General features: G+C 41.9%; 1 long non-coding RNA gene across 1 annotated transcript in view; it reads left to right on the top strand.

Moving 5' to 3' along the window:
* LOC138302136 (uncharacterized) overlaps positions 1 to 26,274 on the top strand; it is a 195,815-nt gene extending 169,541 nt beyond the window's left edge. Inside the window, exon 3 of the long non-coding RNA XR_011205301.1 lies at positions 25,633 to 26,274. This is a non-coding gene — a long non-coding RNA (uncharacterized lncRNA). The remainder of the gene's footprint in view (positions 1 to 25,632) is intronic.
* The last annotated feature ends 302 nt before the right edge of the window (positions 26,275 to 26,576 follow it).

Raw genomic sequence — 26,576 nt, 5'->3', positions numbered from 1 at the left:
GTCACTGGAAAGCATCAACAGGTCCTCAAATACAAAGAGGGTTGAGTGCAGTGTTAAAGTGGGCAGAACTAGAAGGATGTATATTACATAGAGAGGCTGCCCAAGGAAGGGGTCCCGGAGATACTGCAAGCCAATGGGACACAATAATAGATGAACTTAAATATCCCGAAGAACCAGAATCAGAACACTCACAAAATGTATCTAATCTAAGCTCTGATGAAGCCTCCTAATATACGTGACAAGAAGTTAATGACCCGAAGAGAAACTGATTTACTGTACAGTATTAATTTATATATCAGAAAAAAATTAACGGTTGCTGGATGTAAGGAGGGGTGGAGGGGGCAGTTGGGGAGTATTTAACATTATGCAAATGGAAATGTAAACACATGTTTGGAAAATTAATAAAAGATCTTTAAAAAAAAAAAAAGCTTACTCACAAAACATAGGGTTGAGAAAATATTTGAAGAAAGAGGTTAAGCAAGATAGGACAGAGCCAAGGATTTACCAATTTAGAACTGAAGGGGTTAGAAGGTTTACACAAGAAACTGAGAAAATTCAAAATTCAACTGACCGGCGATGCAGGTTGTAGATTAGATAAAATAGGCATATTTCCATGATGGGAGTAGGAGGAGTGGTGGTCGTTTAGTGATAAGAGAAAGTGTCTCTTTTTGCATGGTGTTAGAAATGAGGTCTCTGGTTGGTGGTCAGTTTGCACTCTGTCCAAGCAGGGACCCTCACTCTAGTCAGGACAAAGGCGATACGCACTTAAGATAACTCCTGCTCACCCCCTTGGTGGCTTGGCACAAGCAGTCAGGCGTATCTCTAAGGCAATTTGTAAAGTATTTGTACTAACCCATACAGTAATTCAGTGAAAACAGGACCAAAACAACAAAAATCCAACATACACAAGTCAAGATATGAATTTTCAAAAGAATAAGAGTCTTACTCCATAGAAAACAATGGAAACTTTGTTGTTGCCCAAAGTACCTTGTTTGCGCCAAAAATAAACTACACGAGCGTGCGTTGAAAAAGTCAACAATACATCTATTCCTTACCCACAAGCGAGGCCATGCATCATTTCTTCTCCGGTCGGGTCGGCGATATGTCATTTTTCTCTCCTGAAAGAGAGTGATGCGTCGATTTCCGGGTGTGCATCCAGGTCTGCGCAGGCATGCATTGATTTTTGACACCCAGTGGTGATGTCTGATAAATCCGATGAGGTTTGCATCATTATCAGCAGCCGTAAGCGGATGTTGCGTTGTTTTTCCAGCAGCAATGCAGCAATCTCCTAGCCACGATGCAGGTGGAGCATCGATTTTAGCAACGAAGCAGGTGGCGTGTGGTTTTTCAGCTGTGTTGCAGTTGGTGAGTCAAAATTTTCCCTGCACGGTGTTCAGTGCATGGAGTTCAGTCCTTGTTCTGCCTACTTCACCTCTCAAGGGCTCTGGGCACCACTTGGCAGGGCAAGAGTAACAGCACAGAGTCCAGGTGCTGGCAGAGGAAGTCTTATATGGCCCTGAGAGTTCAAAACAGGAGGCAAGCTCAATCCAAGCCATTGGAGATTATTCAGAAGCAGGAATATAACCCAAAGTCCTCCTTCAAGCAGAAGCAGCAACTGCAGGCCAACCCAGCAAAGCACATTCACAGGCAAAGTGGCAGTATTCCTCTTCAGCTCTTCTCCTTGGCAGAGCTTCCTCTTGATTCCAGAAGTAATCTAAAAATCTGGGATTTAGGTTCAATACTTATACCCCTTTCTGCCTTTAAAGTAGGCAAACTTCAAAGGAAAGCCTCTGTTGTTCACAAGATCTTGCCTTGCCTAAGCTTGGCTCCAGACTCACACCAAGGTTTGGAGACTGCATTGTGTGAGGGCAGGCACAGCCCATTCAGGTGTAAGTGGCCACTCCTTGCTCCACTCTACCTCAGATGGCTCATCAGGATATTGTGGCATTGGAATGTGGAGTAGAGAATGCGCGTGGTAGAGCGGTGACGGGGAAGGTAGAACGTGGGTGGCAGTTGGAGGGCAACGGAGGTCGTGGTGAGCGGCTAAGATCGCGGTTGCTGCCGCTTATGTACCTTTTGACCGAATAAAGAATTTGATCCTGGATTTCGTCCATGCGTCTCTTTCACATTGGCGACGAGCAGGAAGAAGTTCCTCTTAGAAGCGGCAGCAATAATCTGGTACTTCTATGCGTCTACTATACAAGATCTGAGGATATCATAGCAACGCATTTCCGTTGGTAGGTGGATCGTGTTCCTGCTGCGCAAGTGAATTTTAATCTCTCTGCTATTTTGCGACATTGTTTAAACATCTAGTGCGTAACCTTGATGATGCACGATAGTGACATTTTCGGCGGCCATTTTGGAAGTATTTTTAATCTCTCTGCTATTTTGTGAGATTGTTTAAACATCTAGTGCGCAACCTTGATGATGAACGATAGTGGCATTTTCGGCGGCCATTTTGGAAGTATTTTTTTTCCACTTAATGCTGGCAAAATTAGCAGCTATTTTGAGGATACTGCATGAATTTGTGCGAAGTGTACATTATTGGCAGTAGTATTTCAAGACTGTTCGCGTTCATACTGCCTCCTTTCATTATTAGAGTTGTTAAACTGCAATAAAATGTCAAGCATCCAACCTCCACCATTTTTTCTGGCGGAGCCTGGTGAGCGTCCTATTCTATGGGAATTATGGATTGACTTATTTGAAGCCTATGTGGATGTTACGGAAGGTCAAGAATGCACGCCTGACAGACATTTGGCCTTGTTGAAACATAGATTAGGTGCGGTTGGCTTAAGAAAATTTAAGAATTTACCTCCAATAGACAATGTAGGAAATGTGGATGTTTATCAACTTGCAAAGAAGAAACTTCATGAACGATATGGCAGGAAGATTAATGTAGTTCTGGAACGCTACAGTTTTTATTCCAGAACACAGCATGATGATGAGACTATAGATCAATTTGTTGCTGCTCTCAGAGGTTTAGCTGTTACCTGTAATTTTGAACAAATATCTTATGACCAGGTTTTGCGAGGTCAAATCTTAATGAAAAGGAAATCTCGTAAAATTCAGGAGAAATTATGGTCATGTGGCAGTGAATTGACGTTGAAAGGAGCCATTGATGTAGCATGTACGATGGAAGTGTCTGAAAAATGCATCCGAACTGTGAGGAAAAATACTTCTGACTTGGACCCTGAGGCGATTGATGTTAGTGCTGTGATGAAAGAATCTAAAGGGATGGAAAAAAAAAATTAATGGAAAAAGAACAATACGAAAAATTGTTACAGATGTGGGGCTGGGGATCATCTTGCTAATTCCAAAAAGCGTCCTGCATTTAATAAGATTTGTAATTTGTGTAAAAAGATTGGCCATTTTGGCAAGGTGTGTAAGAGCAGTATGAATGTGAAGGGTGTGAGTTATGTTGCAACTCAAGAGGATTCTGATTCCACCAATTTTCAGAATTTAGTTTAAAGTGCGTTATCGGGTGACGATAATATTTTACCACTGCAATCTTCGGGGTTACCGACTTGCAAATTGAGCATTGATGATATTGAAGTTACTGCAATGGTGGACTCGTGTGCATGGTTCACCATTATGTGTGTGAGTATGTTTGAGAAATTGTGGCCGGGCAGAAACCTATTACCCAAAGATGTCTACCCTTGAAGTTATACTGGTCATAGAATTTCTATGGTTGGATATACTAATGGATGCATTAAGTTTGGGGGTAAGAGGTGTAAGGGGAGGTTGTATGTTGCTGAGATGATATATATGCAATATGATGAGCTGGACGAGTGCTATCCAACAGTTTTTTCAAAGTCTTTAGGCAAATTGAAGAATTTCAAACACAAGATCATATTAAGAGAAAATGCTAGTCCAGTCAGGCACAAATTACAAAATGTTCCGGTGCATTATAGATCTAAACTCAAAGATTTGCTGAAGGACTTGTGTCAAAAGAATATCATCGAACCAATCGAAAGCTCGGACTGGATTTCTCCGGTTGTTTTGTCTCTTAAGAGCACTGGGGAGCTAAGATTATTTGTTGATTTGAGATCTCTGAATGATGCTTTTTGGGTGGATACTTTTCCCTTACCAAATTTGCAGGAATTGGTATCATCAGTATGTCAGGCTACTGTTTTTTCTACCATTGATCTATCTAGTGCTTACCATCAAATTGAATTGGATGAGGGTTCAAAACATTTTACAGCATTTATAACATCAGAGAGTGCTTTTCAATACAAAAGGATCCCCTTTGGCTATGCAAGCGCGTCTGCTGTTTTCCAAAGAGAAATGAACAACATTTTTAGTAAGGTGCAAAATGCTAAAGTTTTTCAGGATGATATTTTGATATATGGGCATGACAGATCGGAACATGATAGTGTGTTGATGGAGGTTTTGAAGTTACTAAATGAAAATGGATTGACAGTTCAGAAAGATAAGTGCACATTTGGTCAAATGCAAGTGGAGTATTTAGGCCACATTACTTCCTGTGAGGGTATTCATCCCAAAGTGAGTCATGTGAAGGCTATTGTTGATGCACCTGAGCCGAAATGCATAGAACAACTAATGTCGTCTTTGGGTCCTACTGAATTTTATTCGCGATTTATAGAAAACTACGCGACTAAAATGGAGAACTTGAGAAGATTATTGAAGAAGAATGTTCCGTTTATTTGGGGCCAGGAACAAGCGGAATGTTTTGATTCTATCAAACATGAAATGGTTCAGGCTCTGTGCCTTAAACCTTTCGAGACCAATACAGATTGTGTGATTGCAGTAGATGCTAGTATTTATGGGATTGGTGCGGTGTTATCAAAAAAGTAATAGACACGAGAAATGGATTGTAGCCTATGCTTCGCGTACATTTACGCAATCTAAGAGAAATGATTCCGTAATTGAAAAAGAATTGTTAGCAGCTTCATGGGCTGTTGAAAGGTTTCGAATGTATGTATGGGGAAAGAAATTCAAATTATGTACAGATCATAAACCCTTGGTCAATATTTTACAACCGGGGGTGGAAAGAATTTATCACCAAGATTAGCGAGGCTAGCTTATAAATTGCAAATGTACTTATTCGAAATAATGTATGTTCCGGGTAGAAACAACAATATTGCTGATGGATTATCGCGTTTGCCTATTGATCACGAATGTGTTGATGTTGAGTGTGATGTTGCATACACATATGAGGATGTTTTGTCAGGTTTGGAATCGTATGATTCATCTGATCAAACAGTGTTGTCTGAATGCAAATGGGAAGAAGAAATGATGAATAATAAAGATTTGCAAATGGTAAGAAAATATATTATCGATGGTTGGCCTTGTGAGCTATTTTTGTGTGGTGAGAATGCATCTTTATGGAAACTAAAAGATGAATTGAGCTTAGAAGGCGATGTGGTTTTAAGGGGGGGCAGAATAATTCCTCCGAAGGGAGTGCATGAGATTATTGTAAGTAGGAGTCATGTTGGTCATGGTGGAATGTCAGGGAACAAAAGGCAGGTTATGGAATTTTTCTGGTGGCCGGGTGTGGATGCGATGGTTGACAGATATGTGAGAAATTGTGCTATTTGTGCTCGGAGCGACAAGAGTGCAAAACCATGTTCGGCTCTCTTGTTACCAGTCGAATTACCTGATAGACCTTGGCGGAAAGTAGGCATTGATTTTATGGGGCCGTTTTCTACATTACCTATGTGAGAGGCATATGCTATTGTTTTTGTTGACTATTTTTCGAAATGGCCGGAGGTTGAATTTGGGAGCAAGATTACTACTGAAAGTGTGATTGAATTTTTGGAAAATATATTTGCTAGGGAAGCACTTGTGTCGGACAATGGTGTACGGTTTACGTCTAAGAGAATGACTGCATTTCTGGAAAGGAAAGGTTAAACATATTAGAGGAGCTCTATATAATCCTTCTTCTAATGGCCAAGTTGAAAGATTTAATAGAGTGGTTAAGGAAACTACACAATTGGCTTGTAAATCAGGTATTCCTTGGAAACTGGCTATAAGAGAGATGCTCATGTCTCATAGGACGTCACCACATTCTGTGACTGGTAAGATACCTTTCGAGTAATTGAGAGGAAGGAAGCCGTCCACCGGGTTGGTTCCATGGTGGTTAATGGAAAGGAATCGGGTGAAATTTGGTGTGATCTGTGTTAATGTGATGAAGGACAAGGTATTAGAGTATCAATTGCGTACCAAATTGCGCCATGATACCAGATCTAGTTCGGATGAATTGGTTCTGGGGCAAAGTGTCCTTGTCAAAATACCGGGAATTATTGAGAAAGGTAAACCATAGTGCTCTGAGCCTAGGAAAATTGTTAAGATTTTGAGAAATGCAGTGAAATTGGACGATGGGAAAGTGTGGAATGTAAGACGCATATCGATTTGTAGAGTGGAGGATAAGGGTGTTAAACATGGTAATGAAAGTTTAGATGAGTGTAGTGGGTATTTGTTTGGGAATGAATGCGCCTCCTCTGTTAGTTCCCGTGAGACGCATGTGAATGTGGATGAAGTTATTCGTCGTGGTGCGAGAGACAGAAGAGCCCCAATATATCTAAATGACTATGTAATGGATTGAGATAGGTCTATATGTATATTTCCTTTATTTGTTGTGAGTTATTATTGTTAAGATTCTTATGCAGTTCAGTTTATGTTTATGCAAGTTACATGTTCTTGTATTGCCTTATTACATAATGTTCTTGTGTTATTTTGTGTTGGGGGGAAGGTGTGTGGCATTGGAATGTGGAGTAGAGAATGCGCGTGGTAGGGTGGTGACGGGGAAGATATTACGTGGGTGGCAGTTGGAGGGCAACGGAGGTCGTGGCGAGCGGCTAAGATCGCTGTTGCTGCTGCTTATGTACCTTTTGACGGAATAAAGAATTTGATCCTGGATTTCGTCCCTGCGTCTCTTTCACAGATATGCAGGCTATACCCCAGCTCTCTTTGTGTAAATGTCTAGAGGGGATTCACAAACAGCCTGTTAGGCCTGACAGCCTTAGGTTGGTCATTCCCCAACTTTTTGCCTACCTTTCTCCACTTTTCTGACACTGTTTTACTGGTTTTAGGACTCTGCACATTTTACCACTGCTAACTAGTGCCAAAGTGCAAATGCTCCCTCCTTTCAAACATGGTAACATTGGTTCATACCCAATAGGCATATTTGATTTACTTGTAAGTCCCTAGTCAAGTGCACTACAGGTGCCCAGGGCCTGTAAATTGAATGCTACTAGTGGGCCTGTAGCACCGGTTGTGCCACCCACATAAGTAACCCCTTAACCATGTCTCAGGCCTGTCTTTGCAAGGCCTGTGTGTGCAGTTTCACTGCCACTTTGACTTGGCATTTAAAAGTACTTGCCAAGCCCTAAACTCCCCTTTTCTACATATGTCACCACTAAAATAGGCTGTAGGTAACCCATAAGGCAGGGTGCCATGTAGTTAAAGGACAGGACATGTACATTTGTGGTGAATATGTCCCGGCAGTGGAAAACTCCTAAATCGGTTTTCCACTGCTGTGAGACCTGCTCCTTTCATAAGATAACATTAGGACGACCCTCATATACTGTTTGAGTGGTAGATTCTGATTAGAAAGGGGTAACCAGGTCATATTTAGTATGACCAGTATGGTAATAGAAAATCCTGCTTATTTGTGAGGTTGGATTTTATATTACCATTTTAGAAATGCCACTTTTAGAAAGTGAGCATTTCTCTACACTTAAAATCCATCTGTGACTTACAGCCTGTCTTCAATCCATGCCTGGGCTGGGATGAATGATAGCTCCCTTGTGCATTTCAACCAGACAACCACAAACACAGGACACTCAGTCACACCTGCACTCATCTGCACACTGAATGGGTCTCCCTGGGCTGGGATGGTGGAGGGCCTGACACTTACATTTCAAAGTGGCCTGCTCTCACACAATGGACTGCCAAACCCCCTACATGGACCATGCCAGACAGACCTGTAGTGAAAGGGGACCTTGTGCACTTCAAAACCACTATTTGAAGTCTCCCCCACTTCAAAGGCATTTTTGGGTATATAAACTGGGCCCGTGACCCCACCAAGTCAGACACTTCTCCAGCTGAACCTGCAACCTATAAAGAGGAACTGCCTGGCTGCCCAAAGGACTCATCTGGACTGCCTTGCTGTGAAGAACTGCTGCCCTGCTATTGCCCTGCTGCTCTACTTTACTGAGAAGTTCTCTCCAAGGGCTTGGATTGAACTTGCCTCCTGTTTTCTGAAGTCTCAGGGCCAAAAAGACTTCATCTCTTCAAGGAACTCATTGTGCGCCGAGAATCGATGCACAGCCTGCCGGAAATGACACACAGCCCGCCTTGCAACGAGAAAATTGCTGTACAGCTGAACCGGAACGATGCAGCCCAACCTCCGAGTGAAGAATCGACACAGCACCTGCCACACGTACAGAAATTTTCCACACTGCCAAACCGGGAACGACACAGCCCGACTTCTGAGTGAAGAATCAATGCAACCCCTGCCATTGGACAGAAAATTTTATGCATCGCATACCGGAAAGAGGCAACGTCTGTGACTTCATCCCTCACGCCCAGGATTTCCAAGTGTCATCCCTGGGTGTCAAAAAGATCCCCACATCACAGTGAGGAACCAAGATTGCATACTGGAAATCGATGCAAAGCCCCTTGCAGCGTGTAAAGAAATAATGCATTGTCTGTGCCGCCTCAGAAAATCCGCCGCACACCCTATTTTTCAACACATCTCCTCCTCTGCAGTCTCCGTGCGTGTTATTTTTGATGCAAACCAGGTACTTTGTGCAAACAAGACACAACTGTTGATATCTAAGATTTAAAACTCTTTTTAAACTTGCAAAAGTGATGTCTCAGCTCATGCTTATTGAATCTTTATCGATTTGACCTTAATTTATTCAGATAAATATCATATATTTTTATAAACCTAGGCAGTGTATTTTTGTGTTTTTTTCATTGTGTTACTACATGGTTTATTGCACAAATACTTTACACATTGCCTTCTTAGTTAAGCCTGACTGCTAATTGCCAAGCTACCAGAAAGTGGGCACAGGATCATTTGGATTTTGTGTGACTTACCCTGACTAGGACTGTGGTCCATATTTGGACAAAGGTGTATACCTCAACCAACTTGAGACCCCATTTCTAACACAGCCCAACTGTCAGTCTAACATGGACAGGCAATACACAAGCAGTCAGAGTCACAGAATAGTTTTTAAGCAAGAAAATGCCCTCTTTCTAAAAATGACATTTTCAAACTGATAATTTAAAAACCAACATTACAAACAAATGTATTTTTAAATTGTGAGTTCAGAGACCCAAACTCCAAATTTCTATCTCCTCCCAAAGGGCAGCTACCCTTAAAAGGTATTTAAAGGCAGCCCCATGTTAAGATGTGAGAGAGATAGGCGTTGCAACAGTGAAAAACTAATTTTGTCACGGTCTGCACGTCGCCTCTCAACTTTGGCTGGAGAACTTGAAAGAGCACCTGGTCTTCTGCTACCCTTTCTAGTTGCCACGGTGCTGCTTGACAGGGAACACCTAAGCAGACCATATCCTCTAAAAAGAGTCCCAGAGAATTGTTTTGTTCAAAAATGTGGGAAAAACCTCTACACAGGAACTCCTGAAAAAGAGGAAAAACAAAGAATGAAAAAAGGGAAAAAATTGAAAATCTCAATGAAAGGCAACAGGAACTGGAGAAAACCACAAAGAAACAGGAGCGAGGATCACCACCAAGCGGAAGCATTTGCAATGCAAAGAATACCAGGACTGAAGGACTTATATACCAGGAGACAGGAAGTGACAAAATAGGAAAAAAGAGCGACACCATCTTGAATTGGGAAAGGCCTAATAGAAAAGAATAGGAAAAAAGTAGCAGTTTAAAAGAAAATGGCATGCTGGGAAAAAGAACACTAAGAAGACAACATGGAGACCAGAGAAAAGAAAAGGTGAAGTGAACAAAGAAAAATAATTAAAGAGAAGAAAAGAAGAGGGGTCCCCCCCACCAGGTAAGGAAAGAAAACATTTCAGGGGAATAGGCTATAATGTTGGCACGAGCAGGAGCACGAAATGTGCTTCCTGAAACACGCCGCTAAAGAAACACAAAAATGCGAGCGCCGTAATTACGGCGCTCCGATACTCGGAGTGGCGGCCTGACCACGGCCTGCAGAAGAGACTCCGTGGTAAAGTTCAGCATCACAGAATTTGGCAGTATTTCACTGTTAGGACAGGTAAAACACATCAGTGCATGTCCCACCTTTACCATACACTGCACCCTGCCCACGGGGCTACCTAGGGCCTACATTAGGAGTGCCTTACATGTATAAAAAGGGAAGGTTTGGCCCTGGCAAGTGGGTACACTTGCCAGGTCGAATTGCCAGACACAGACACTGCAGTGGCAGGTCTGAGTCATGTTTACAGCGCTACTCATGTGGGTGGCGCAACCAATGCTGCAGGACCACTAGTAGCATTTGATGTACAGGCCCTGGGCACTTTACTAGGGACTTACTAGCAAATCAAATATGCCAATCATGGAAAAGCCGAGTACACATACAATTTACACAGAGAGCACTTGCACTTCAGCACTGGTCAGCAGTGGTAAAGTACCCAGAGTACCAAAAACAGCAAATACAGAGTCCAGAACACAGTCAAAACATGGGACACAAAATAAACAGGGGAGACCATGCCAAGGTTGCCATGTCTAACACATGGCCACTCCCATTTTTATAGACTGATACCGCTGATGTTTCAACTCTACATACTGAACCACTTCTATCCTGAACTGATGCTCTGATCCCTAAAACATTACAGAACTGACTAACTCCTAATTTAGCACATTCAGCATTCCAGACAAACCCTTGCATATGGTGCAGGAAAACACACAAGTGTCACAGGCAGTTCAATGTCATCTCTGGACTGCGGCACATGTTGTGCCATCTAATAGACTGACAAAGGAAACAAGGCTTCATGCCCACCTATGAAGTCTGGCACCTGCGGCTTTTAAATCTGCCAGCAAATCTGTCAAAATAAGCCTTTTCGATGAGAGTGAACCTTCCTTTTAAATATTAAGGGGAAATGAAGAGCTCCTAGTGCCTCCTTGCGCCACATTAGCATCATTATTTTAATGCTAATGTGGCGCAATGAGGCTAAAATCGCAGCGCCAAAGTTACAGAGTGGCACAATGCATTCATTGCACCACTTTGCAATCCTTTGCGCTATATTATGCCTGCACCAGGCATAAAATATGCAAAGGGGGCATTCCCCTGTTAGGGGTGCCAAAAAATGGCGCAAATAAATCTAAGAAATGCTTCATTTTCTTCAGCACTTTTAATGCCTGCTCAAAGCAGGCATTAAAAGGAGGCACACCACTGTTTACAATAGGCCTCAATGGTCTTTGCAGGATCAGCATCAACTTTTTTGATGCTAATCCTGCAAAGCTCCAAACTAGTGCAAAAATGTTGATGCTAGCTCCCCTAACTACCGCCATGGTGCGCCATATCTTAGATATTGCTCACCATGGTGGGGTTAGAGGGAGCTAATGGGTGCAATACATCAGGCCTTCAATGTCTTCCTTAAGTAGGCCTTGTAAACCACAAGTTAGAATGCCCAGTATTTAAAAGTGGTACAGCAAAAACCTACTGTTAGCATGTACATACATTGACTAGCTTCCAAAAGCTACTATAACTATACAGGGCTTTCTTTAGCTGTTCCTATGAGGAAAAATAAAGTTGAGATAAATATTAGGCCTCATCTTTGGCTTGAGACAAACTACTAGAGTGATTCAACCACAGTTTTTAATATTTTAAAAAAATCAAAATGACTGGTAACATCAGATTTTTTATAAATATTTTGGAAAAATGAGGGACGATTTTTGAAAAGTTTGCGCCGCCTTTGCGTCATTTTTTGATCGGAAGCGGTGCAAATTTACACAATATAATTCGATTTTGTAAGTTTGCACCTCTTTTGCGTCAACAAATAATGCAAAGTCCACGCTAACTTTTTATAAATCAGGCCCTTAGTTTTAAAAATGTAGAGTTTGTCTGCCTGAAACTCAAGTGGGCGGATTATTCTTAGCCATCTACAAGTAGCACCCGTTAGTGATTTCCCTTAATGAAGTATTTAAGGAAACAATGATTTTAACATTTTAGCAGGAAGACCTGAGTGTGAGTTATGTGAATCCTCGGAAGTCAGGAAGGGCAGCTAGGGAGGGGACATGAACTTTATTAACTTGAAAGGGACCATAGTGATACCTCCCCATTCTTGACTAAATGTTAAGGGAGACCTAGGAATGTAAATCATTTGTTCCCTGGTCTATTTGTCAACAGCGTAGTATCAGCCAAGTGGAAGGGGGAGCTGGTCTGAGAACCAATTTTGTGCAGTTGAGGAGTAGGGAGTGCTCAATTCTGTAAATACACCCCTTGCCTGTATATCAATGACCTCCAATGAGCAGAGGGTTGCTGCCATATTGAATTTGCCTAAGAATAGTACACTGTGTGATAGTTTGTAGTTGGGCAAACAGGATGTGCTGTTAACATGGGAATGGTTAACCCTGGGAACATTTTCCTTATTCCTTGGGGAGTTTTCAGGAGTCTTCCCTACCTACTGGCTAATATATTCTACAAAAACGGCACCTCACCCACAGCTCATCAGTGCAGATCTGGACCTGAGGTACAATGGAAAAAGACTGGACCTGCTATCTGTGACCCATGTGAGATCTGAAGGGCTGGACTTGCACCAATTTTCACCCAAGACCGAGAAGTGGACTTCAAGGATACGTTGGCTGCCCTGCTGAGTGGTTACAGGGATTACACAATCTGAAAGAGGTCTTTTGTCTTGGCCAGATGATTAGTAACAACAGGGAATTGACTGGACTTTGGTGGTGGCCTTTGTTGGAGGGAGCCCTAGCATTTAATCGCTGGCCATGAGGTCTTGAGAGCTTCAGAAGAGACTAAGAGGAACTCCTGCAGAAAGTCTGAATAGTTGAGACATGGAACATTTTTGGACTTTCCACACCTCCAGAAAGTCAGTGAGACCCAGAGCAAAGGTGTCTGCTTTCTGGAGGACTTTATTGGATACAGATTTAGACTTATGTTGCAGAGGATCTTGAGCACCATAAAAATAGACTAAAGGCCCAATTTAGAGTTTCGTGGACAGGGTACACTGTCACAAATGTGACGTCAATGGAAAACATCCTCCATCTGCCCAATGGAGTAGGGGCCAACAGGAAAGGACATTACACTGGCACCCTGTTTAGGGTGGACAGTGTAATGTCTTTTGTTCAATCATTGGCAGGTAAAACCTGGCAATGAAGGACAGAAAAAAATGAATTACCCCATACCCTAGAAGGAAACCTTTAGGGCGTGGGGGCATTAGTGTTTTGTGTTTCAGAAACAAACTCCTACTTTTGCATGCCTTGGTCTGATAACTTTTTCCACAGCAACAATCAATCTACTTTATCAAAAGCTGTGAAAAAATCTATGAATGCGGCATGGATCACCTCACCTCTGATGGACAAATGCTTCTCAATAATTACTACAAGAGCAGCTATATTGTCTAGCGTTACATGATTATTCCTGAACCCTATCTGTTCAAGTGACATGACTTTGTTATCCTCTGCTCAGGAGTTTAGCTGTGCAAACAGACATTTGGAAAATACTTTACCCATTGCATCTAATAGAGCAATCTGGCGATAATTTACTGGAAGATTACAGTCTCCCTTCTTTAATATGGGAACAATTATGCTTTGGTTCCAAGAGGAGTGGACACTCCTACTCACATAGCAAGTTTTAAACACTGGAATCAATAGGGAAGCTTCCTGTTTTATCACAGAATTTGGGACTTCAGCCGGGTCCATCGTGTCAGATGAGCCATTCACAGGATGACTGACTCAATTTCCTTGATAGCTGGAGGATTATGGGTAGAAACACTGGGACCCATAATGGGGGGCCTTGCTCATTAGCTGCATATAAAGTGGAGAGGAAGGTGATCCAATTGTCCTCCCCACTTGTGAAGGGTGTTGATCTAACCCTTGTCGCACAGCCTTCTGTGACTATTCCCCAGAAATGTCCCATCTGCCTCTAGAAGGTGGCCTCTCTTAGGTCTAATCATAACTGATCACAAGCTTACTTTTATAGTTATAACTTTAAGTGACATCTACACCTTTTCAATGTAGACAAGTGATTCTTTCTTTCTGTTGAATATAAAACAAATTGTTTCCTTACCAGACCATTTATTTCCCTATTCAATTGGAGGATAGGAAGCAGTATTGGCTTCACAGAGACCTTAGGGCCCCTTCGAATCAAATGTGATACAAATGCTTCATGCACAAGTTAAAAAAGTGGAAAACATCAACCTCTCAAGAGTCTAAATTACTAATCACATTTTCCAATTTGTCCTCAAAGACAATTATCATTCTGGGGCTCCACTGAGTTATTCCGGATTTATTATTAAACTTAGAGGTGGCCACATCCAATTCCCAGGAGATGTTCTTACTGGTGCTGATGTTCACTATAAATAGAGTCCACTAATTTGTAGATCTCCTAACAGATAGAATGAAGTGGTCACAGGAACCAGATAGTCCAAGATAGCCTCCCCCAGTGGAGATTTGTGGGTATATTGTGCCGGGGAATCAGATGGCAAGCTCTGATTTGCTATCAGGAAGTTGTTGCTTCTCATTAAGTCAAGAAGGATACTCCCTCTCTTATCAATTCTAATATTAGGAGGGGAAGAAATGGGGGTAATGTGCAAAACTTCCTCTTTTTTTGTTTCGCAAAATAGATTGAGAACATGATTGGAGATTTTACAATTTAAGTCTCCTACCAGGATTACGTGAAGAGCTTGCCCCCTATCTGTCATGTTTCCAATATATGTGAGAACTTTGAGCACAAGCATATTATACGAAACTTCAGGGGAAATGTAAGCATTTGCCACTAAGATTGGTACTAACCTTTTCTCCTTCCACTTGGTTGCCAAAAAGAGTTTAGAGGGGTCCCTGTAGCTCACATATTTCCAGTTAATCTTGTTCATCAGAAGAATCGCAACACCCCTCCTTTTGAGTGGCCCTTCCTAGACGGGCTAGCTTTACAATCTATGCTAAAGAAACCATTGCACTGAAGCTCCCCTTTGCACCAAGTCTCCTAAAGGCTGATCTTATCTATGTTTTGATCCCTTAAAATTTGCAACTTCCCTTTACATTTCTTTAATCCTGCCACATTCCAGGAGACCGCTTTTAATTCATTGCTAATTATGACCCAGTCCAACCCTTTTACTCCCTCAAATCACATCAATACCTTCACATTGTAAATATTCACTGTTTTGCAACATCATATTCACAGCAAATGTTAGAGGAAAAAGCTATCTTTGATAGCTGGCCCAATATACAACAGGGAGACCAACGAAATGTCACTTCTTTGAATTAAATGTAGGTTCTTAGTATCTGTAAAACAAGCAAGTAAAGATGCATGATTCAAAGACTAGCATAGAGGAATTCACCTCACAAGTGAGAAAAGGATTTTCTCCTTTATCTGATAATGACAGACCTCTTTTCCCCTTACATGAGACCACAAACAGAGTCGCAACTGGGTTAAGAAAGAAAGGGCATAGGGAGTGTGAAACGGTGGGGGGCACTTCCTTTGTCTACTGTTCAGTCCTCACTGTAGGAGTTATAATAACTGGTGATAATGGACCCGTATTTGCCTGTTTGAGTTGATGACCTTGAGGGAGACCCTTAGTCTGTGGGAGGATGCGCCACATCTCTAAAACAAGTTTGTTGTGGCCTTTTCTAGAGATTTGCCAATTGTTTCTTTTCTTCCTTCTCACTTTTTTACATTTTTCCCTTGCAGTTAGAATGTGTGGTTCCAGATTAGACTGCCTCTTTAACTGTGGCATGGATTTAGATCTAAAAATAGGACTTCACATTCCATATTAGAAGATTTTACAATGGAAACAGCTATTGCATGATCTGAACAACAAGTCTCAAAGATGTATCTTATTAAAGATGTAGGGCTTTCTGCCTCAGAACCCATTTTGGAAATATCCCCACATATTTTAATCTGAGACTTTCCTGATTACAAGCAGAAGTCAAGGCTTGAGACTTGTGTGACCCGAACCTTAGTGTCCTCTTCTGGGTTTGCTCCCATAGATGCCCTTTGGTCAGTCACTCTCCAATTATCTTCTAACATCCTTTCCCTATGTTTTGTGGAGCTAATTAGTACCTTCAATATTGTGGTTACCGTATCGGGGATAGAATGAGCCCCACTAAAAAAAATTCTAATAGGGCTAAGATGGAAGATATAATTACCTCTAAGCAAAACAGTGAGTCAGAAAGTTTTGGGATATTATTTAGGGGTGGTCATAGGGCCGGCTACTAAAAAGTTGCAGGCCAGTTGTCAATGGAGGCATAAATGAGGTATGTGGAATGTTATTTTTATCTTGTAGCCTGTGCTTACTACTGGACTCCTGATCAATGTCTGGAAGAGTGAAGTCCTCTTTCAATGAGCAGGGCAGTTCCTCTTTGATTGTTACCCTAGATTCTCCAGTAGTGGAATTTAGTATATAAGACCACTTATGGAGGTTATCATCATTTTGTTCCAAGGAGGGGTTCATGATGTTGTTCAGGTTCTCTTGAATGGTTTTCTCTTTGCTTCAAATAGAGACATTCTGGTTCTTGCCTTTTAACATGTTGCTATGGGGTGTCCTGTTGATCAAAAAGTTATATTTGGTTTTAAGTGCATGGCCTAGACATAATGAGACTCCCAGATGGCAATTTTTTTGCCATCTTTTGAAACTTCTCCCGTGGTTTTAGCTTACTGAAGATAGTCACCTACATGGGTCGCACATAGCTGAACCTAATAATCGGGGTGCATCCCTTGTGAAAGGATATCCAATCACTGCAGTATTCTTTTCTGGCTAGGCAACTTGTTTCCCGGTGCTTTATTGTTGTCTGAAATGGTAGAAATTGCTAGTAGGCTGGTAGCGGTGATGCAATGGCTAGAGGTGCGTAGGGCTGCAATCCACCACAAGCCCTAGCTCGGCCATTTCTGCAGACCAGCGCATGATCCCTCTGGTGAGGCCTGCCCCTTAATAAGGGGTAAACACCTTACTCCTCAGTCTCCTCCTCTCCTTGGTTTCTCTTTCACCTTCTAGCACCCCTGAGAGCACACCACTATAGAACGTGAATGCCTGGGGAGATTAAACAGTCATGGGTACAAGGTCCAAGTGGCTACTGCACTGAGATCAGGTAAAAAGATACCTAAGCGTAGGAGTCCAAAAAGAGCACTCCAGCCTGTGCTACAGCCGAAATCAAGCACACTCCGTAGGTGAGGCAAGGCGGCCAAGCAGGAGGCGAAGGCAAAGGCAGCTGGCAATTTACAACCGGCAGTCTTCAATCATCTACTTGTGTCCTTCATGGTTTTCTGGTATCCTTCACAAAGCACAACAGCAGGCACCAAGAATAAGACCAGGTATTCCAGGGGTCAAGCCAGTCTGTCTCTTACTTCACTTGGCAGGGAGTGGGGCCCCAAACACATGGACTGCGCTTAACCTTCACCTGAGCCTGCACCGCACCACCACAGGGTCCCCATGCCCACGTCTACAAATATTCAAAATATGCACTAATGTTACTGCCTCGGTGCCTCACCACCTTTCTTTTCCACCTGCAGCTTCTCCTGTTGCTTCTCCTGCTGCTTGGAAACCGTGGGGTTGCTTGGAGCCCAAATTGGGTGCATGTGGCTGCTTCAACGCTTTCAATGACTGTGGCTGCAAAAAGGCCGACTCATATACATTCGGCCACTTCAGCCTTTCAAAAGGCCATGGGGCCACATTGAGTCCTACTGGGTTTAAGCGGCCACTTCAATGAAAGTGGGGCAGCATGGAGCCTGTCTCAGGGGCAAGCAGCCGCTCGTGTGCAAGCAGCTGCTCCTTGCGACTCACGTCTCCTTCCTTACCAATAAGGTTCTTCATGTCTCCTTCCTTCCTTGCGATGCTCTCTTTTCTGCAAGATAGACCCCTACAAGTATGGCACTGATTTGATCAAGAGATGTGTGGGAATACAGAGCTGCATGACTTTCTTGGATCCCAGCAGATTCCAGAACATGCAGAAACAAAAATACATGTGGATATTTGTTGATTTCAGCCAAAGTTTGATATTTGCAGGGCATATTGGGTGACAAACAGTGGCATTCTTACGTTGGCATTGAAAATTAGAAAAAAAATATATTTAAAGTATTTTCATTTTGAAAGTGTGTACTATTAAATAATAATGTATTGTTAATATACTTGTATAGTGAGATGGGATTCTCACCATCTGGGAAGCCCCAAGGTGTCTAATTTTCAAAATGTTTGGAGTTCATAGTTTACCCTGGGTGCCTTTCAACATCATGCCCACATCACAGAGACCCTCATCCAACACATTGTAAAAATCTTGATGTTTTCATATTGAATTTTTGAGCCTTTCTTATCCTATGCAATAGGTCTACCCTTACACATTGTCCATTGTTTTGATCATAAGATCAAGGGAATGCTGAGTAGTAGTGCTTTTCTGTTTTCCAGCAGATTGCAGACATTTTCCACTAAGAAATGTGCAGAAAATCAGTGAATTGTATCTACAGTTGGACTTTTGCAGGGCATTCTAGGTAAAAAAGAAAAAAAAATCTTCATATACCATGACACTAGGAAATCCATCTAGTGTCTAGTTTTCAAAAATGTCTGACGTTTGTAAGTTGTAATGGGTGCTTGACAAACGCAGCCCAAATACTACAACAACCTTGATCGAAAAAATAAATGCAATATAAATACAAATCTTGATGTTGCCATGGTGTGTTTTATGACCTTTTCTGTACTGTGAGATAGTCCCACTCACACATGTGTGGTATCACTTTTACTGGAAGAATTATGGAAACAAATTTATATTACTAACTATTGCTTTCTCTTCATTTTGGCTTGCTAAATGTAAATATTCATTCAAAAAAGAGCTCATTTTGTCAAACACTCTCTCAATCACATCATATTAATGACAACTCACATTCAGAGTGATTCAAATAAACCTCTATTTCTAAAGGCAGATTCGTGGACACATTTTTTAAATGATTAGTTTTTCTTCATAACTTTTTTTCAATCATTAGATTTTACTTTATAAATTGAAGCATGATTGAAAAATTATTATAAAATTGCCAATCGGTTGATGACTCAACGTGTCTTGTCTTTGGATACCTGACAGACATAATATACCTCTGCGATCTAAGGAGATTTACAGATAGATCTGTAAATTACATTTATAGACCAGAAATTAGGGCAAAAAAAATACAGATGAAAACATTGTTATTTATTTCTATATTTACACTAGTATTTAATATTTTGATTTCAACAATTAGTTTATTACACAAATAATCCCTGGCAGAATTACAGAATTTTAAGAATGTATAGTTTTCTGATTTACGCAAGGGTTTGACATTTCTTTTCTTCTTCAAAACACACATAGGGGCTTTGGCATTGAAAATTAGAAAAAAAATATATTTAAAGTATTTTCATTTTGAAAGTGTGTACTATTAAATAATAATGTATTGTTAATATACTTGTATAGTGAGATGGGATTCTCACCATCTGGGAAGCCCCAAGGTGTCTAATTTTCAAAATGTTTGGAGTTCATAGTTTACCCTGGGTGCCTTTCAACATCATGCCCACCTCACAGAGACCCTCATCCAACACATTGTAAAAATCTTGATGTTTTCATATTGAATTTTTGAGCCTTTCTTATCCTATGCAATAGGTCTACCCTTACACATTGTCCATTGTTTTGATCATAAGATCAAGGGAATGCTGAAACCTGGGATTATGGCAAATTCATGACAGCTAAAATTTTGTTGATTCATTTTTAAGAAAAAAAACACTTGCATAACACTTTGTCCCATTTTTCAAAACAAAGAAATAATTTGTCCCATTTTGAATATTTTCGGAGTTCTTTTAATTGAAAAAAAAAAAACCCTAGGCGCCTTTATAGTCATTTAACATGTTGGGAAAAGTATACAAATTTGGATTGATATTCATTCGTGTAAAATTTTTATAAAGTCTTAAGCAGGACTTGCCCCAAACAGTAAAAAAGTTCTCAGCACCATGATTGGGATGAAAACCCATTGAAGTAATTTCATTTGTGTATGCGCTGAACATTCGATTCTAAATAAGGCTGATATATGTTTTTAGTCTCAGAACACACTTGGCAGTAGAGATTGTTAAAGTTATGTCATATCAGCTAGTTAATGAATCTTGAGGTTGCAGTCTGTAATTAGGGCCCCAAGATGTTCCTTGTAGAGACTGAAGATGAGTAGCGGTAGGATGAGGTCTTAAGGTGGTGCTTGGTGAGGAGGAGATGGACTACTGCAGAACAATGTGAGTTGGAGTTCTGCAGAAAAATGTAAGATATGTTCATGTCTTACTCCAGTGTGAATCTGTGCCTGAGGGTTAAGGTTGGTGAGATGTTGAGTAGCTTTTGGAAGCAGGGATGATTCTTTTTGTTTACCACAAGAAAGACATCAGCTTCCCAACTTAAGAGGCAATCTTTTCATCATTTGTGCCACACTTCAAACAGTAAAAAAGTGCAAACACCACACAAAAAGATATCACACCTGGTTAGAAAACTAGAACTTGATTTAATAAATAAGACAAGATCAAAGTGACAAAAATGCACTAAGTAGAATTTAAGATATTCATTTTTAAAGAATAAGCTGTGAAATAGTGCTTAGAAACAAGAAGCGTCAAATAGGGATATCTGGTCCCTGTACTGGGACAAAATCAAACGTTCCGGCCGACCACGTGGACCAGCTACAGGGACTTAGTGGGGCCTGCAGGAAAAAGTACTTAATCCTGGTTGTGTTGATAAAGAAGGCAATGCACTGGTGTTGATCCCCGTAGCAGAGGAGATGCGTTGATTTTCTCCAAATAGCCGCAGTGTTGCTGTGGGGCCAAGATGCCTTGGGACCAAAATCAGTGCACCAGTACCGATCCCTGCAACAGAGGAGATGTGTTGTTTTTCCCTACTTAGTAGAGGAGATGCATCAAGTTTCTCCATACAGCAGCATCGGCGATGCAGGGTCTCTGAGATGCAGTGTTTTCAAAGGAAAGGCACTGGTCCTGGCCCTGCAGCAGCGGCATTGTGTCAGAGTTGATTTCCGCAAAACAGCAGAGGCTCCGATCTGATACATGCAACAGGGGCAATGTGCCAGTTCTGTCCTTTGTAACAGAGGTGATGTGTTGGTTCTGGTTGGAGCAGCACTTTATACCCACCTCCAAGGGCTCAGGACTGGATTGGTGCCAGTTGACAGGGAAGACACACAGGCAACCGAATCCAGGTGCTGTAGCAGATGATTCTAAAGTCTTTTGTGTTCCTGAGACTTCAGCAAACAGGGGACCAGTCAGCTGGCTCTTGAATTTACTCTGCCGTTAGGTTCAATTCATTTGGGACCAGTTCCTGTCAACTAGGCAAGGAGGACATCAGGGAGCACAGCAAGAAAGCAGTTCTTCCAGAGTAGCAGTCCAGAAGAGTGGCAGTCCTTCAACAGCACAGCAGTCCTTCTTCCTGGCAGAGTATCATCCGTCCTGAAGTGTACAGAGATGGTAGGGTCAGAAGTCTAGTTCTGGAACCCACTGGTGCCTTCGAAATGGGGGAGACTTCAAAGAAGTGCTTTGAAGTACACAAAGATTCTCTCTTCCTGCCCTGTCTCCAGAATCACTGCAGGGAGTTAGGAAGTCCTTTGTGTTGGGACCGGACACAGCTTTTTCAGGTGTAGGTGTGAGGCTGCGTCAAGCTCCTCCTTCCCATTCTGCCTAGGATGGCTATTCAGGATGGGAATGACCCTTCAATCACATCTATGCTCCTTTTGTGTGTGGCTGTCTAAAGGGAATGCGCAAAGCTCAGTTGTCGCTCACCTTGGATATGTATTGGAGACAGGCTTCGGGGACATAGTGCTAAGAGCAGGAAAATAGCAACTTTCTGAAAGTGACATTTTCAAAATTAGATCAATAAATCTACCTTTACTATTAAAGGGGATTTATAATTACTGTTCCATAGGCACTAAACAAAGCCCAACAAAAACAAGTTCAGCAGAAAGTGGAGGGAGAAGGCAAAACTTATGTGGGTGACCCTGCAGAAAAGGCCATTTCTAACATGCAGCATGGTCTGAAACTGTATTGCTAATCATTTCTGGAGAAGACTTAACTTTCTCATTAGTTGCTGGTTTATAAAGACTTATTTAGAGACTGTTTTTGACTAATTGACCTTGAGTGAAATGTCAGTACTTGGTAAGATTTGTGGGGTGCAGAGACAGATTCTTCAAAAGAGATGGATCTGTTCTATTTTAATGAATTCTTTGAAAGTTCCTTGATTGACGGATATGTTGACTATGTTGAAGGGGAATGTGAGGACATCGTCTTCATAGGTGGCGGACTTGAGAAAGTTGAGGACTTTAATGAGGGCAGGCTGTGTGAGGTAATTCAACACTGTCAATTTGAAGGCAGCTCACTGAGGAGTTAGAATAAAGATAGGAGTGTGGTAATGATAGTGTTAATATGGCTTCTGAGATTAATGGTAAAGAAGTGATTGATGAAGATGCAGTATCTTAATGAATGTGAGGCACCTTTACGTTTAACTTTGAATTGATCAACAAAGCTTTGACCTGTAGCTTAAAATTTATAACATTATAAATGAAAGTGTCCTTTGATCTTTACATATCATCCAAGGGTGTGAAGCTATTTCTAATGTGTCCTTTCTGCTAAAAGATGTTTGGTTTAGGCCTACTCTTCGGTCAATCTTAAAGTACTCCACATTATTCATGACATTAAGGGGCTTATTTACAAGCTCCTTGCACCACAGAGCATTACTTTTGGCAATGCCCCGATGCCGCAATGCCCTGCACCATAAAATACAGCCCTTTTACATGCATCACTTAGCGTGAAAGGGGCGTGCAATTTGTGTTGCTGTGGGTGATCCACCGCAACACCCATTGCATTTTGACACTGCCTCAGATTTATGAGAAATTGTAAACCTGAGGCTGCACTAAAACTAACGCCACCTCAGGGGTGTAGTTTGCATGGTGCAATGAGGGGAAATACGTTAATTTCTCCTCATTTTTGCTCTTTCTGTGTGTGCTGCGTCCTGCAGCACACATAGAAAGAGCAAAATGCCATCAATGATTGTTCATGTGCAGAAAAGTGTCCCATCCTGCACATAAACGTACATTAAACATTGAGAATTTGCTACTTCTGTGTGTGCTGCAGCACACATAAAAGTAATAAATCACCATTAGTGATTGGTTATGTGCAGGAATGGAATGCAGTGCAGTGGCTTGGGGGAGGGTAGCTCCTATCGGCTCTGGCTCCCCTTACCAAGGCCAAAGAATTCCACCAGCAAATGCCCGGAAGGGTAGATTCTGCCGGGGAGACCTTGCTCGATCTTCCCCACTGTCACGGGCTCCTCCTGGGCCGGTGGGGCAGCTGCTTCCTGCTGCTCCACTTTGCTGGGCCACCCATGCTGGCAGCCCGATGTCCTGGTTTCCCTCCTTTTCACAAGGTCTTGCACAGTCAGCCAGGGCCGCAGTGGTGAATGGCCCCAAAAGTGGTGGCTTCTTGCGCCCCAGGTCACCACACGGAGCATGCTCCTCCACGCTAGGTCAGCGGGCTCCTCATGACCTCTCCATATCAGGAAGGGGGGTGCGCACATGAGAACACAGGAACACTTTTCCTGCACCCAGAGCGGGCACACACAAAAATAAAATAAAGTGCCTTTCGCAAGCTTCAGGAGTAGCACGAAGCACTCTTGCACAGCAGCAGAGCAATCCCAAGGTGGTTAATGATGAGTACTTCCAGCATCTGGTTCCAAGTCCATCCAATGTCAGAAAATGTGGGAGATAGCCCCCTGTAGTTATACTCATTTTGTACAGCTTCCGCTACGGGGGAGATGGTTTCCAACCAGCATTAACCAGTTCCAGGAATGTCTCCTTTGTCCTCCAGAACTGGTCCAGCCATTAGTAGGGGGTAAACTAGCCCTTTATGTGAGGCCAGGACACAGCCTTTACAAATGTAATTTCACCCTGCCTCTACCTCTCCCTGTCGAGGAAGGCCATTCAATATGCAGATGCAATCCTGTTACACCTCCACCCTCCCTGTCTACTGGCTGTTTAAGAAGAATGCACAAAGCCCAACTGTCATTCTGCCCCAGCCATAGATTGGAGTCAAGCTTCAAAACACCAGGGTCATCAGCACAGAGAAATTCTCCCTTTCTGAAAGTGGCATATCTATAATGGAAATAAAAAATCCACCTACCCCAGTAAGCATCATCTCTTACTACCATTCCAAACATACTAAACATGCGAACATTATTCCTCATAGATCAGAAGCTACCACATAGTCATAAGTCAGGGCCTTTCCAATGCACTCCTATGAGAGAAACAGCACTGACTGTAGTGAGAATCTCAATAGGCTGTTTGTCACTACTAGGTCATGTAACACATAAAGACATATATCCTACCGTTTACATACACAGCACTCTGCCCATAGGCTAACTAGGGCCTACCTTAGGGGGTAACGTAGGTATAGTATAGTAAAAAGAGGGTTTTAGGCATTGGCAAGTAGATTGATTTGCGAAGTCAGAGTGCAGTAATCGGTGCCTGCAGGCTCTGCAGTGGCACTCCTGAGACAGGTTTGAAAGGCTACTTCTGTGGGTGGCACAAGCTGCGCTGCAGGTCCACTAGCAGCATGTAATTTACAGGCCCTGGGTATAAGGTATACCATTGTATGAGGGACTTACAGGTAAATGAAATGTGTCAATCAGGTAGAAGCCAATCATACCAAGCTTAGAAGGGAGCGCACATGCACATTAGCACTGATCAGCTCTGATTCCTAAAGCCAACAAAAAGAGGTCAGAAAAATATAGGAGGAGGTAGGCAAAATGTTTGGGGATGAGCCTGCAAAAACTGCTAGGTCCAACATTGGGTCATGAAATATCTTCACCCCAAGGTACTGCAGACAACAGGGTTCCCACTGCAGCAACACCAGACCTTCAGGTGGGGCATAATTCACCAGTGTTAGGAAGAGTCTCAACTTCTGCCAATTGACTCACAAGCCCAACAATGAACCAAAGTCCTCCAGCAACTGTCAGGCCTGTGTAAGGGCCTCGGTCATGAGGCCTGGTATGGTTGGGGCTTGTATGCCATGGATATTTAAGTGTATATTCATCAACATTTTATTCTGTCTCTCATTGATGCTCAGATTCTGTATGGCGTGTAGGATACATCTAGAATGTTGCCCTAAGGTTTGGATATGTCTTTACTCATAGATTGGATGGTAAGTATGTAGATCATATGAAATAGGATGGTTTATTTTCCCACCCCACATGGGTTTGTGGTGATTAATCTACTGTATTCACTTTTCACTGGTTCGTGTTAATTCCTGTGTTCACTAGTTTAGTGTCTGAAAGTGCTTCATTGACACGATATGGGTCTGTTCACCATAGGACAACCAAGTATGTTTTTATTGGTCAGCAATCCTCTGTTTTGCTCTTGATATTCTCTTTCCTTAGTGTGTTTAGTTTTTGGAGCCTACGTAGGTACTTTTTGGTATTTTTCTCAGTATTTATTCCTTGTTTTTTTATTATTATTTCAGCTCATTTTTTGGGTTTACTCAGACCCCCCGGTCTATGTATTAGAAATTTTGCACCCTGAAGAAGGTATCCTGCAGGTGATAATGGGACTTACCAAAACACACATTGGCAATGGTTCAGAGGCCCGGTGAAGATCGCAACATTGAAATATGATCCAATTCTTCAGTGCATTGGACTACAAAGTTGTGTATTGTAATACTACATTAAAATATTTCTGTGACTATACACATAAAGGCATTTAGTACTAGTTGTGATTATACAAACTGTTGCTGATAATCAATGGAGTGTACTCTATATCTAACTATTCGATCTTACATTTATAATGTAATGAATAGGAGTGTCTACCAATGCAGTTGTGACCTATGGGACCTCTCTATGTTCTAGGAGATTGTTTTTAATGACTGTGAGTAGAACGTATGTCATTTGGATGGTGCATTGTATGGCGAAGTGACTGTGTATTGATTTTTAATGTAAAAAAGTGTGGGAGGTTAGGTTCTGTTGAAGTCTTTTGTTATGTATTTGTGGGTACTAAGCTACAGTATATTTTGAATTAAATGTATGATTTAGTGTTTCTATAGCAAGACATGTTATGTTGAACAACATTCAATGATTAGCAATAATTGCAATAAATTATAGGATATTGATGCAGTGTTTGATTTATTTGTTGGTGATTATATATCTGGCTCCTATGTGAATCATTATAAACTGAGTTTAAATGTAGATAACTTACTTGTCTGCTGAAACCTTTCATGGCCATGTTTTTCCCCTTGTCTGCCTCCCAATATGGTAGTGTACAGGGGCCCTCTTAAGTTCTGAATCAGGTCTGTGACTGCAAAAATGTAGTCAGTGAGGCACAACTCGATAAAACCCAACAATCAAACAAACATCATTCTTCCCAACTCCCACACCCCAGGACAAGTAGGCAACAAGCCCCAATCCAAACTCT

Source organism: Pleurodeles waltl, chromosome 6, assembly GCF_031143425.1.
Source record: "Pleurodeles waltl isolate 20211129_DDA chromosome 6, aPleWal1.hap1.20221129, whole genome shotgun sequence".
Classification (NCBI taxonomy): domain Eukaryota; kingdom Metazoa; phylum Chordata; class Amphibia; order Caudata; family Salamandridae; genus Pleurodeles; species Pleurodeles waltl.
The sequence above is the reverse complement of the archived record's forward strand: the minus strand, read 5'-3'. Positions and strand labels throughout refer to the sequence as shown.